General features: G+C 41.0%; 1 pseudogene; it reads right to left on the bottom strand.

Moving 5' to 3' along the window:
* Positions 1–12,631: 12,631 nt before the first annotated feature.
* On the bottom strand, positions 12,632–12,750 carry LOC134930269 (5S ribosomal RNA; annotated as a pseudogene).
* Positions 12,751–14,717: the final 1,967 nt, after the last annotated feature.

Genomic DNA, 14,717 nt, shown 5'->3' with positions numbered 1-14,717 from the left:
TGCCTCTCACACACACATGCCTCTCACTTACACATGTCTCTCACTTACATACACACATGCCTCTCACTTACACACACATACATGCCTCTCACTTACACACACACACACACACACACACACACACACACACATACATGCCTCTCACACATCACTCACACACACACATGCCTTTTTTACTTGAATGCACAACTTTCCTTAACACACACACACACACACACACACACACACACACACATCACATAAAAACAAGCACACACAAAACACAGTGCTTCCCCCCAAATCCACCTCTCCCCCACCCCCCACACAGTGCCTACCTTTGTCTATCATCAGGCTCACGGAGCACGGAGGAGCAGAGAGCTACCCTCGGCTGGCTTACTTAACTAGAAGGGCCCGGGAGGAGCTGCGCTCTGGAGCTCCCCCTAGCTGCAGCCAGTGCCATCTCTCTGTAAATACAGGAGGCAGCTTCCGTGTCACTGACACAGCTCCTCCGTCTGCAATAGCAGCGCGGTCCTCAGGCAGCGGGAGACAGTGGATGAGAAGTGCCCCCTTGCGGTCAGGAGCCCGGCGGCAGCCGATTCCACTGCCTCCCACAGTTCCGCCACTGCTACAAGCATACCACCTCCATATTTGATGACTTTTCACATTATGAAAAGAGGAAAGAGGAAGAGGACAGTGTCAAGAAGGTAATGAAAATTAGAGAGGCACCCGTAATCAGGAGGAACATACAGGCTTTCTCCTCCACTTCTATATTAGTGTGGAACAGAAAGTACTTTAACCGAGCAAATATATATTACCACATTACTGGACAAACTGAAAAACTAGGGGCCAAAGCATCCGAATTTGTACCCCCTTGTCTATTTTCAGGGATTATGATAATCTCAGATTTAATGCTGGGATGCAAATAAACTAGTGTATACCACAGGATCAAGATTGAATATTTTTCCCTCCACAGAGTCTAGAGGCATATTTTGTGAAAATCTCGTGGGTTTCTTTTTTTCCATTTTTTATTGCATTTTTATTTACATTTTTTGTGGCAGATGCCTTATTTTTGTTTTTCACAGCTCCCAGTTACACGCATGTGAGCATACCTGTGTGTCCCAGTTACACGCATGTAAGCATACCTGTGTGTCTTGTTTATTTTATTCATATTCTATTTTTCAATAAAGCAGCCCCTTAGATGTTTTAGAAGCCTCTCGTGAGCCGCCACAGCAGCCCCGGATCGACCAAGTTAAGTTCGGGTGGGTTCGGTAAAGTACTTAGCAGGAATGTGCAGTGAACTTTTTGTTATTGAGCACCTGCCCTAGTGGAGCTTACCACTCTGCAGTAGAAAATCAGTTCGTACTATAAGTAGGACTGTGAGAGGAAGCATTGCTGTGCCAACAGAATTCCTCAGCTTGGCAAGCCAGACATCTTCATGGCTGCAAGACACAATGAGACTCCATACTAGGCCTTATTCAGTAACTGTTTGTGCCTCACAGGAGCTCCTGGCCCATCTAGTGCTGCAGTGCAATGGAAAGCCGATGCAATGCAAGATCACTGAAACTCTGTTCTTCTAACACCCTGAGGTCTTGCGATAACCATACGCAGCCCTTACACTGTACAATTATTAAGGAGAAAACATTTACAAAATAAAGGAAAAGTACCCTGTACAACAAATGCGCATCTTGTTAATAATCCCAAAATGTGGAACTTTAATAATAATCACATTTAAGGTTGACTAATTGGAGCCATTCATTTGAGTCGCTAACATGAAATAATTGAGAAGAACCTCTCTCTAATGCTGGGTACACAGTGCACACAAGAAGATGTAGATGAGCGGGTTTAGAAAGGGCTTCTATGGAATTATATGGCAGACATAGAGCCAAAGCTGTGTTTGGAAAATCTAATTTTCTCCAGCAGTTTTGCTGGATTATGATTTTGTCTGTTCTGAGTCTGACTGACTTTGGCCACAAATGTGGGCTCTCCCCACTTTATTAAAAAACACTTAGTCAAAATTGCAATTTCCATTTCCACCTTTGCGGCTATATGTTTTCATAAATATGGTTGTGATGTTGAAGCTTGTTTCATATTCTGCTTTAGGCTTTAATTTAAACCTAGGATCAAGTACAGCAGCACCCCTGTAATTATACGTCAGCGCCTCTGTATTAATTCAGCAGATAGGCAGCACCCTTGGATTTATACAGCATAGGCAGAAGCCCTGAAGAATTACACAGCACAGCAGACAGGCAACAGCACCCCTGGACTTAAACTGCAGTGTGGCTGCACCCCTGGACTAATAGGGAAGAGGGGCAGCACACCATATAGGGTAGCACCCCTGGAATGATGAGGCAGACAAAGAAAAGACGTGCAAGATGGAATTATCCTTGGGCCCTCCTACCCACACTTTTGTTGCATATACAGGACATGCACACTTTAACAAACCAATCATTTCAGCGACAGGGTCTGCCACATGACTGGCTGAAATGATTGGTTTGATTGGGCCCCCACCAAAAAAGAAGCAAACAATTTCTCCTTGGCTCTACAGATGAAAGATGTTATCCTTATCCTCCGATTCCTCACCCCCTTCAATATTTGCATCCACATCCTCATCCTCACAGAGAAGTAATTACACACCCAAGTGGTGGCTTTTTCTGTATTTTGCCCAGGCATGACAATGGCCTTTTTCATCCCATGGACAACAACTGTCTCCACTGGTGCCTTATTCAAACAAACCACATCACCATCAGAATCCTCATCGTCAACATCCTCACACGTGCCAGCTGCATCAATATGCTCCTCATCCTGGTGTACTTCTTCAGTGACATCCTCAATCACAATATCAGCAACTGGACTGGTGGTGCTCCTTGCAGATGGCGTGCAAATCTTCATGAGAAACTGAACCACCAGTCATGAACATAGGCCAAGGCCTTAGCATTTCCTTGGCACTTTGTGTTGTGAATGGCAAATTGCCAATTTTACGTTTCTTATCAGATAATTTCTTTCTTTTTTGGTTACTAATTTTTGCTTCTTGGATTTAACATGCCCTCTATGACATTGGGCATCGGCCTTAGCAGACGACATTGATGGAATTGTATTGTCAATGTCATGACTGGTGGCAGCAGCAGCTTCAGCACCCTTACTAGTAAAAGGAAGTAGTTCCTGATCTTTCAGTATTTTTCCTCCAAATTTGTGTTCTCCATTTCAAAGGACAGCACCCCTTTATTATTACAGCACACAGAACAGTGCCTCTTTATTTTCACAGCACCTCTGTATTTTTAAAGCATACAGGGCAGACCAGTGTACATTTATTTTCACAGCACCCATGTACTTACACAGCATACAAGACAGGGCCAGTGTACATTTATTTTCACAGGACCCCTGTATTTACAGCATACAAGACAGGGCCAGTGTACCTTTATTTTAACAACAGCACCCCTGTATTTTTATAGCATACAGGACAGGGCCAGTGTACATTTATTTTCACAGCAGCCCTGTATTTTTTACAGCATACAGGACAGAACCAGCACCCCTGTATGTTCACAGCACCCCTGTATTTTTACTGCATACTAAACAGGGCCATCACCCCTGTGTTTTCACAGTACCCCTGTATTTACAGCATACAAGACAGGGTCAGTACACATTTATTTTAACAACAGCACCCCTGTATTTTTACAGCATACATGACAGGGCCAGTGTACATTTATTTTCACAGCACCACCTAAGTTTTTCTTAGCATACAGGACAGGGCCAGTGTACATTTATTTTCACACCACCCCTGTAATTTTACAGCATAAAAGTCAGAGCTGATGTACATTTATTTTTACTGCACCCCTGTATTTTTTATGGCATACAGGACAAAACCAGCACCCCTGTATTTTCACAGCAACCCTGTTTTTTTACAACATACAGGACAGAACCTGCACACCTGTATTTTCACAGCACCCCTGTATTTTTACAGGATACAGGACAGGGCCAGTGTACATTTATTTTCACAGCACCTCTGTATTTTTTACAGCATACAAGTCAAAACCAGCACCCCTGTATTTTCACAGCAACCCTGTATTTTACAGCATAAAGGACAGGGACAGCACCCCTGTATTTTAACATTTTAACAACACCCTTTAATTTTACAGCATACAAGACAGGGACAGTGTACATTTATTTTCATAGCACCCCTGAATTATTACAGCAAACAAGACAGGGACAGTGTACATTTATTTTCACAGCACCCCTGTATTTTTACAGCACCCCTTTATTTTGACAGAATTCAGTATAGGGCCAGCACCCCTGTATTTTAACAATACCCCTGTAATTTTACAGCATACAAGACAGGGCCAGTGTACATTTATTTTCACAGCACCCTTGTATTTTTACAGCACCCCAGTATTTTTACAGCATACAGGATAGGCCCAGCACCCCTGTATTTTAAAAATAACCCTGTAATTTTACAGCATACAAGACAGAGCCACTGTACATTTATTTTCCCAGCACCCCTGAATTTTTACAGCATACAAGTCAGGGCCAGGGTACATTTATTTTCACAGCACCCCAGTATTTTTACAGCATACAAGACAGGGCCAGTGTACATTTATTTTTACAGCACCCCTGTATTTTTACAGCATACAAGACAGGGCTAGTGTACCTGTACAACACCCCTGTAATTTTTACAGCATACAGGACAGAACCAGCACCCCAGTATTTTCACAGCACCCCTGTATTTTAACAGCATTTAGGACAGAACCAGCACCCCCGTATTTTCACAGCATACAGAACAGAACCAGCACCCCTGTATTTTTACACCATACAGGACAGCAACACTTATGTACAGTTACAGCACCCCTAACAGCACATGACACCACAGTAACAAGACAGCACCCCTAACAGCACAGGACACTACAGTGACAGGACAGCACCCCTAACAGCACACAGGACAGCACTCCTAGAGAACACACACTGACCCCACCCAATGCCACCACCCACAGAGAGAGACAGAAGTCTGTTTCCTTCACTCTCAAAGTCCGGAGTGAAAATTAGGGTGACTTGCAGCTCTTTATATGGAATCCAAAACCCGCGAGAATCTGACTGTGGGATGATGACATTTTGCCTTGTTCTGGGATCCGAGTCTGGTGGGAAGTCCTGAGGCAGACTCCATTCCCGGCTCATATCAAGAAGTTCAGTGGGGGGATTTGGTTCTTTGAGAACCGAACCCACTCATCTCTATTTTAAATCCTCTACATAAGAGGTAAGAGGTTCAGTTGTCTTGTTGAAAACCACAAAACACCCGATCTTTGGGTTTTTGAATCAAACTGAGTACAGGCTTGGGTCACTTTGGGGCCCCAGGTCAAACTATGTCCCAGTGCAGGTCATTGACCAAATTTTGATCTCAGATCTAAAAGCCAAAGAGTGTTTTGGATGACATGTAAGTACCTCCATTGTGATTTCAGGTACCATTTCATACTGGAAATGACTGAAAATTAATGTAATTGATTTTAATAATACTGCAGAAACAAAACACAGTCCAAATTACATGATTTTAGCTATTTTTTATAAATTTGAAAGAAATCAGGATCTACTTTAAAATAAAAAAATTTGAGGGTGGTTTTGCCAAAACCAAGGTTGTAGCTGCTATAAGTCCAGGAGTGGGAACCAGAGCCAAGAGGGGCCCTCCTTTCCTGTCAAAGTTACATGTGTTACATTCATTTTTCAGTAATGGGTGGCACATAGGGGCCCTTTCAAACTTTTTCCTTGTGGCCTACAATATTTAGTTATGCCTCTATACCCCACTCATTGTAATGTGGTATAAAATTAACTGAAGGGCATTATGTTACATAATGTGAAGTGGGGCACTGTAATGTGGCAATATGTGAAGTGCAGGCACTATAGTGCTGCATTATATGAAGTGGGGACACTGTATGTCATAATGTTAATTAAAGGTACTGTGTGTCATAATGTGTGCTGGCAGCCCTACAATGTGACATAATGTGACCTAGGGCACAATTATGGTTCATAAAATAAATTAGGGCACTGCTATGGGGAATAACATTAACCACAGCACTACTATGGTTCAGAAAATTAACAAGGGCACTATTATCGTGGGGGAAAAAATAACAACTAACGCAGAAAGGTGTCTCTCGACAAGCACTGGGTCTCACAAAGTTCTGTCTACGCCCGTGACCAAAACCAACACATGATGATTTAGAGACAAAAGCATGGGGATCTTCATTCATCTCTAATATCATATTTTAATGAGTACGTATTTCATTTGCATTTAATTTAATTAATTTGCAGACACCACTGTGAAATTTGTTGGTGAAGGTTAAACATTTGTCATTAAAAACAATAAAAAATATATCAATTTAAACTTAACACACAGTATAGACACAGTTACAGTATAGGACACATTTTACATACACAGATTAGTAGCCTCTCTGTACAGTTCCGATGTAGACTTGGTAATGTTGGATCAGAGGAGGACTGTATTTATTTTAATTAAAAAAAGAAGTAAATGCAAAATTGTCAACTAATGTATTTAATTGCATGCATCTCCTTTAGATTGTAAGCTCTTCATAGGGCCTAATTCAGACCTGGGCCAATATTTACTAAGAATTCGAGTTTGTCCGTTTTGTGTTTTTTTTCTAAGTCCCAATCTGGGAATTCACTAAGCACCAATCTCGGCAGTGTTTGGAATAATGGCTTGATTTGCAAAGTTCCAAAATACGAATGAATAGACCATCGGTCAAACATGGCTGTTATTTCATACAATACGGGAATTCACTATTCATTCGTATTTAGGTGTTAGTTTCTGAGTGTTCATTTGCAGTCGTATTTTTTTGCGAATCGGTAAAAAAAGCGGCAAAAAAATAGACCTGTTTTTTCAATCGTGTTTACATGTGTTGCAACTCAAAAATCAATCACACCTGAATTAGGATGCCTATAAAAGGATGTTAGGCTCATTTCAATACACCTACACTCATAAATGGCAGCAGGACTGTGGGCCAGTGATCTTTTGTGTGCTGTGGGATTCCTCAGACTCAGACATCAGCCTGTAAGTACCCAGGGCCAAGAAACTGAACATGGTCAGCAGGTTGTACAGGTTCCGCGGAGGCTGCACAGGCCTCGTTTTTTTAGGGGGCATTTAAACTTGAACGCATTGTCCGATGATAAGGTCATACAGATGTTCCGTCTAAATCGTAACAACATTTTCCGTCTGTATGACCTTGTCAAACTGGGCCTAGACCCTGAGACAGCACGCACTCGCTCTGTCTCAGGCCTGCACAAACTCCTGGCTGTGTTGCAATATCTGGCTACTGGCAACTTTCAGGCTGTGTCTGGTAATGTCATAGGAATCTCACAGCCCTCATTTTCCAGAATCTTAACACAGGTGATGTATACCTAACGACCTCTTCTGTTTTGTGTTTGTTTTAATTTCTCGGTGGCCAGTTCTGTCCTAAAATCTCATGTTTATTGTTCTTTAAAATATACACACAGGTGTTGGCTGTTTTGCAGCCCCACATCGAGGCCTCAGTCTGCTTCCCTACCCAGGAGTCTCAGTGGCATGCCGTCAGGGTAGATTTCTATGAGCTGGCTGGCATGCCCAATGTGCTTGGAGCCATAGATTGCACACACATTCAGCTGAGACCACTTAGGGGCAGGCAGCACATATATACTAATCGCCATCTAGAACACTCCACAAATGTGCAGGTGGTTTGTGATGCAAATCTCAAAATAATGAGTGTTGTTGCTGGTTACCCTGGGGGCTGCCATGACTCCTTCATCCTCAGTCAGTCATCCCTCTTTGATAAGTTTGAGGATGGACAAATGCCAGGTGGATGGCTGCTGGGTATGTAATTTGATATGTGTAGGCCTGCGTATACTTTGTCCAAATACAGGGGCAGATGTATTAACCTGTAGAAGGCATAAGGAAGTGAGAATCCAGTGATCTGTGCAAGCTGAAAAAGGCACCAGCCAATCAGCTCCAATATGTAAATGAACATTTAGGAACAGATTGTCTGCTGCCTTTATTACCTTGCACATATCACTGTTTTTTTCACTTCCTTATGCCTTATTTATTATTTATTTATTAACAGTTTCTTATATAGTGCAGCATATTCCGTTGCGCTTTACAATTAGAACAGTAATAGAACAAAACTGGGTAAAAACACACAGACATAGAGGTAGGAAGGCCCTGCTCGCAAGCTTACAATCTATAGGGAGATAGGCATAGATACACAAGGATAGATGCTACCTATTGCATAATGGTGCACCAGATTGCTAGGTTCTTAATGGGTTGTATGATGATACCCCACAAAGTTATCCAAGTGTCAGGAGGGTGTGAGGCTACAGAAAGACAAGATATGTGATGTTATGAATACTCTACAGAGGATGTAATTAGATAGGGAAGCACTGAAGGTTATGTGGGTGGGTCTGGAATTTGATAGGCTTGTCTGAAGAGGTGAGTTTTCAGGGAACATTTAAAGGTTTGGAGACTAGAGGCGAGTCTTACTACAGGTGAATACATCTGCCCCACAGTGTGTTACTTATGTGTTGCTGTATCTTAACATGAATCACGTTACTATATCTGTCTTTTAGGTGATGGAGGTTATGGCTGTTTCTCTTGGCTTCTAACTCCATTGTCCCGACCTGATACCCCTGCTGAACACAATTACAATCATGCACATAAGTCCACGCGGAATGTGATAGAAAGATGTTTTGGTGTGCTGAAATCTAGGTTTCGGTGTCTGGATAAGTCTGGTGGCCTTTTGTTGTATAGTCCCTCCAAGGTGACTCAAATTGTGTTCTGCTGCTGCTTTCTTCATAACATGTGTTTGCAACAACATCTGCCACATGTTGAGGAGGAGGAGGAGGAGGAGGAGGAGGAGGAGGAGGAAGAAAGCAGCCAGCAAGCAGAGGAATTAGAGACATCTGGTGATACTTGGAGTACAGATGTAGGGAGGCAGGTTAGGCAAGAGATCATCACTCGCTATTTCTAAGGTAAGTTTGGTTTGCTTATTTCATTTGTTGTGTAATCATAAATAGATGTTTTGCCATTTTTATTGCCAAAACCATTACTCAGAATGTGTCTGTCTCCTTGACACATACAAACATACCCTCGCTTTATGAAAAACAAATGTCGCATGTGTATTGTGTGTATTTTTGAACTCAAAACAACAGACTATGAGTGGCATGCATTAAGTCTGGATAAGTGATCGTAAACTTGCAGTGCTAATTTCTTTCAAGCCCACATAATCCATGTAGTATTTCACTTTATCATTGTGTGTAACGTCCTAATGCACAGGTTCACAAACTCGGCCCTCAGGACCACACACAGTGCATGTTTTCTCATGTAACCCAGCAGAAGTACAGGTGTATGAATTACTCACACACATATGTTAAAAGGTTCACAGGTGGAGATAATTATGTCACTTGTGATTCTGTGAGGAGACCTTCAAAACATGCACTGTATGGGTTCCTGAGGGCCGAGTTTGAGAACCTGTGTTCCCAAAAAACACTCCTCAACATATAATATGTTAGCCTTGAGGAATACATGTGTCCCTATGTGTGATGCACCATCATATTTAAGACACACAAACTTACTGTAATCAGGAATAATTTATTTCCTAATGTTTGATGCAGTAAACTTGATGATGTGTAAGTAAATACACAGTTTGCCACATATATACATTATTATACACATTCTTTGTTTTTTGTTTAAAAAGTACATATTTGTTTGTTTCAGCATTATGTGTAATAACATTCTTAATAATTTTTAACACACACAAACATGTCCCAACTATACTGACATTCATTTTGTCAATGTTTTATAAAAAATTCAAAGCCAACATATTAAAAGCTTTTTACGCAACTCAATTGTGTTCTTCTTGTAATGTTGTATAGAGAAGAAAGGTAAAATATGTATCAATAACATTGTAATTTGGATTGTCTGCAGGAAAAGTGAATGATTGGAATCTAGAAAGAGTAATGATTAGAAAAAAATCAAGTGGTCAGTTTACTTCCTGCTAAAGACATTCTGCCTGGCTGCCAATTATTGTGTCTGCAGGAAAAGAGAATGATTGGAATCTAGAAAGAGTAATGATTAGAAAAAAATCAAATGGTCAGTTTACTTCCTGCTAACATGTATGTGCGGCTCCATCAACATTTCCCTCCTCCAATACCAGAAAAAAATGGTAAAGAATAAATGTGCCTACACATTTTATGTTGTTGTTTGTACCACTTATAATTAATGATGTTGTAAAAATTGTCAAGGAGCTAAGTGTTATATTTTTTTGCCAAACATACACTTACTAACTATTTTGAGTTACTTATCACAAATGTCTAACTTGTATTTTTTTTACGTTTTTTTTTGGTGGCTGTTTGTCCTGCGCTTTGCCTTTAGCACTGTCATGTTGTTGTGCTCTGGTGGAGCGTCTTGGTGGTGATGAGACTGGCATGATATTTGGAGTAGTCGTACCAGAACTGCTGCTTGTTTGCTGTTGGTGCATGCATCTGAGTGTTTCATTCAGGTTAGTGAGGGTGGCATTGAGTTCATGTGTAGCAGAATTTTGATTGTCTACTATTCGGAATAAAGTTTCATTAATCTTTTGATTGTTATGAAAAATGTTCATATAACTTTGCTGTTGTCTGTGCTGTTCTTCCATTAGTCTGTGCTGTTCTTCCATTAGTCTGTGCTGCTCTTCCATTATGCACTGTAAGTTGCCCATGACCTGTGTAATGTCTGTACGCATGAGTTCCATGGCATTGCCTATTCTGGTTGTTTGTTCATTTTGTCTACTCAGATTTCTTGATATTCTTCTGAGGTGAGATGGTAGGCTTGCAAACATTGGTGTCTGCCTACGCAGGCAATCTTCATTAGTGGCCTGCTGTCTAGCCTAAATGGACCAAAACACCTGATCAGGGCCTTGTGTTCCTGGTGTTGTTGGGCTGTGTTGTGGTGGTGGTGTGCTTTGCTGTGGTGGTGTACTCACAGGTGCTGGGGGGCTCATTCCTTGCCTTAATGGCTGCATTTCTAAGATGTTTGTCTCCTCCATGTCACTGTGTTGCTGTTGTTGCGGAGGGATGCTGTTCCCAGGACTAGAAGCTGAAATGTTACAAAAATATCCGTTAGCTATCCATATGTTTGAGAAATGTAAACAAATCACTACACATGGAACACATGTCATTCACTGTTGCTTTCAACTATTCTGCCTAGCAACATCATCACTCATAGCTTAAATACATACATATGCCTGTGTACCAGGAGAGCAAGCAGCGCCACAGATGCAGTATTCAAAATATCAACACTAGTACGTGGACAAACTTAAAAATGCTATAATATCTGTCTGTGTACAGCACTCCCTGTAATTTACAGGGCGTCAGCTAGTTACCTCAAGTGCAATAAGGTACTGGTATAAGTACCTATGGAGAAAATATTGTGAACAAAAAATGAGGTATTTAAAAGCGACCACTGGTGCTAGACAATTAAAATGAAGCAGGGTACTAATATATAAAAAATGGTACATAAATTTATTAGATAGCACTAAAACAAAACAGAGTTAAAAATTCTGAGCAAAAACAAGGGGGTAACATGTGGCCAGAAGGGTAAAATCATGTACACAACAAAATATTTTGCATAAAAAGACATGGGACATAAAATGTAAGAAAGGGGGGCGGGTGAATTTCTACACATAAAAAAAACTTTTTTATATATAAAAAACCCTTCCCTTAAAAGTTCAAAACATAAAAAGTAGGAGTAAGAATATCTTAACTTTTGGTAAATGAGGTATGATCAAGGCAGCACCCAACGCGTTTCGTCCTATATGGACTTCATCAAGGGGTGATCTAATGCTAGAGATAGATCCTATATATATACTGGGCTATACAGGAAGTGATAGATACATCACTTCCTGTAATTAATTAGGTACAGTGTTTGCAATTTTACAAAATGATTATAAAACACAGTTTCTACTGGTGTATGGATAAGGGTATCCCATCCTGTGAGTATAAAGCAAAAATTATCAGCAGACAGTTCTTAAAACAAGGAGAAATCACGGAGCCGCGAACTTCCTGTCCGGGGCGTCCGTGACGTCATGTCCGCCCCACATCCGGTGTCCTTGGCGGCCGGATGCGCATGCGCCGGCTCAGTGTGGCCGGATGAGTTTGGGCTGTTGTTGCTTTCTTATAGCCACGAGTGCTTGTGTCCATGGTAACATAGGCCTCCGGCGGCCATTTTGATGTCCTTGATTTTCAGCTACAGCGGCGGCCATGTTTTAGGAGTCCAAGTTCGTGTTTGCACCGGAGCTGGCTGAGTTCAATGTTCAGTGCATTTTAATTTAGCTCAATTTCGAAATACATGGAGTATGACAGTAGGAGAATGCAAAAGATGAAAAGAAAAGAAGTTGTTAGCGCACTGCCAATATCATTAGTAATATAGTTTCATTCTAATAGTAAATTCATATTTATAAAGTATAAAAACTCGCATAGGGCAAATAAACATCATAAGTGGAACAGATAATAGTCGGAGGGTATTTTATTCAATTCTAAGGGGACATGGTTCATAATTAATAAATATTTGGTAATGTGACAAATTCCTGGTGGTTTATATGAGATATATTATTACGGGTATGAACATATCCACAGTGCTACTCCAGAGTTTTTGTTTTTACAATACCCGATCTTCCAAGGAGGTCCCCCATCCTTGTACTGGCTGGGCCCAAACTTGCTTAGCTTCCAAGATCAGACGGCATTGGGCGTTCCAAAGATGGTATGATTGTAAGGACAAGGAGGAGTCATAAATGGGGGTACATATGTATCCGTATACTTATAGCACATCAACCACATAAAGGTGGAAACAGTCCTCATGGAATCGATCACATTACATAGGAGGGCATATGATTACTAGCCGAGGAACACATTTGCGAAAGATGTTGAATGTATTGGCAACAAGATATGGTATCGTACTACGAGCAAAATTATTTTTTATATAAATATATTTTTTATATTTTTTACATTTTATAAAATGATTAAGGTGGATCTGGCATAAATGTTATAGCCTTGATATTACAGCACCTGCTCTCCCCTGGTGGTCCCCCAACTAGGTACTGGCCAGGCCCAACGCTGCTTTGCTTCCAAGATTGGCCAAGGTTAAGCCTCCCAGCGTGGTATGGCTGTAAAATAATGGTCTGATTGTATGGATAAAAGTTAAGGTACGAAGGGAGGGTGGAGTAATGAGTAAAGGAAGGATGCTTATGTTATAAGAAGGGTGCTATTTCGTATCCTTCATTAAGCCCATCAGGATGGAGAGTGTTTAGTTCATAAATCCAGAACATTTCTCTTCTAGAAAGGAGGTTGCAAAGATCTCCGCCTCTGTCTCCCAAAGCCACCAGCTCAATACCTTTATATGTCAATGTCTCTGGGTCTGAGTTGTGGTAGTGGTAAAAATGTCTTGATACCGCATGTGTTAGAACCTTGTTCCTTACATTCCTGATGTGTTCTTGAATGCGAAGTTTCAAAGATCTTTTGGTTTTACCGATATATTTCATTTTGCATGGGCATTCCAAGAGATATATTACTGACGAGGTATTACAGTTGATGAACTGTTTGATCCGGTATTCTTTGTTGGTATTGGAGTTAGAGAAGGATTTCCTGTTGTGATGGAGAAATTTGCAGATATTGCATTTGCCACATTTAAAAACTGCCAACACATTTTGGCATGATGTTTCTTGGGTCCGGGTTCCTTAACATACTAGGTGCAAGCAGGTCCTTTAAGTTTTGGGATATTCTGTAGACCAGTTTCAGTTCCTGGGTGAGGTGGTCCTTCAGGATGGGGTCCATCAGTAAAATATGCCAATGTTTTTTGAGGGTTTGTTGGATAAGTTTCTCATGTCTATTGAATGTGGTAATGAATTTAACTGTGTCTTCTTTGTTTTCCTTGGACTTGTATTTTAGCAAATCTCGTCTTTCCAACCCTTTGGTTCTAATTGTTGCTCTTTCCAATAGTTGTGTCGGGTATCCCTTGTCCTTGAATCTTTCTCTGTAAACTTCAAGTTAGGTATCCCTGTCCTCACTGGTTTTACAGTTGCGTGCTGTCCTGTTGAACTGAGAAAATGGAATATTGTCCTTCCACTGCTGTCGATGGTTGCTCCTTTAGTGTACGTAGCTATTCATGTCCACATTCTTGATGAAGTTACTTGTGATGATTTCTTGGTCTAAGTGTGTCAACACTAAGTCTAAGAACTCCATCCTCTCGCTGTCATCTTTAGCCGTGAAACTGAGGTTCATGTCGTTTTCCGAAATGTGGATTAAAAATTCTTTAAAACTTGGCTGATCTCCTTCCCATACAATTAAAATGTCATCAATATAGCGTTTGTAAAAGATGATGTTACTTTGGTACGGGTTATTTGAAAAAATATATCTGTTCTCCCACTGTCCCATAAAAAGATTAGCGAAGCTGGGTGCAAAAATAGTGTCCATCGCTGTACCACAAATCTGGAGGTAAAACCCATCTAAAAATGTAAAATAATTGTGCTTCAGTATAAAATTCATAAGATCACATATAAAAAGTCTGTGTTCCTCCGTGATAACATGATCTCTGCTGAGGAATTCATTGCAGGCATTAATCCCCTTCTCGTGTTCTATGCAGGTGTATAAGGACTGTACATCTATTGTAACCCATCTGTATGTGTCCTTCCACTGAAAGGTTTCCATTAGGTTTAGGACTGCTGTAGTGTCCTTCAGGTATGCTG

This window comes from Pseudophryne corroboree, chromosome 5 (genome assembly GCF_028390025.1).
Source record: "Pseudophryne corroboree isolate aPseCor3 chromosome 5, aPseCor3.hap2, whole genome shotgun sequence".
NCBI lineage: Eukaryota > Metazoa > Chordata > Amphibia > Anura > Myobatrachidae > Pseudophryne > Pseudophryne corroboree.
This window is presented reverse-complemented; position numbering and strand designations above follow the sequence as displayed.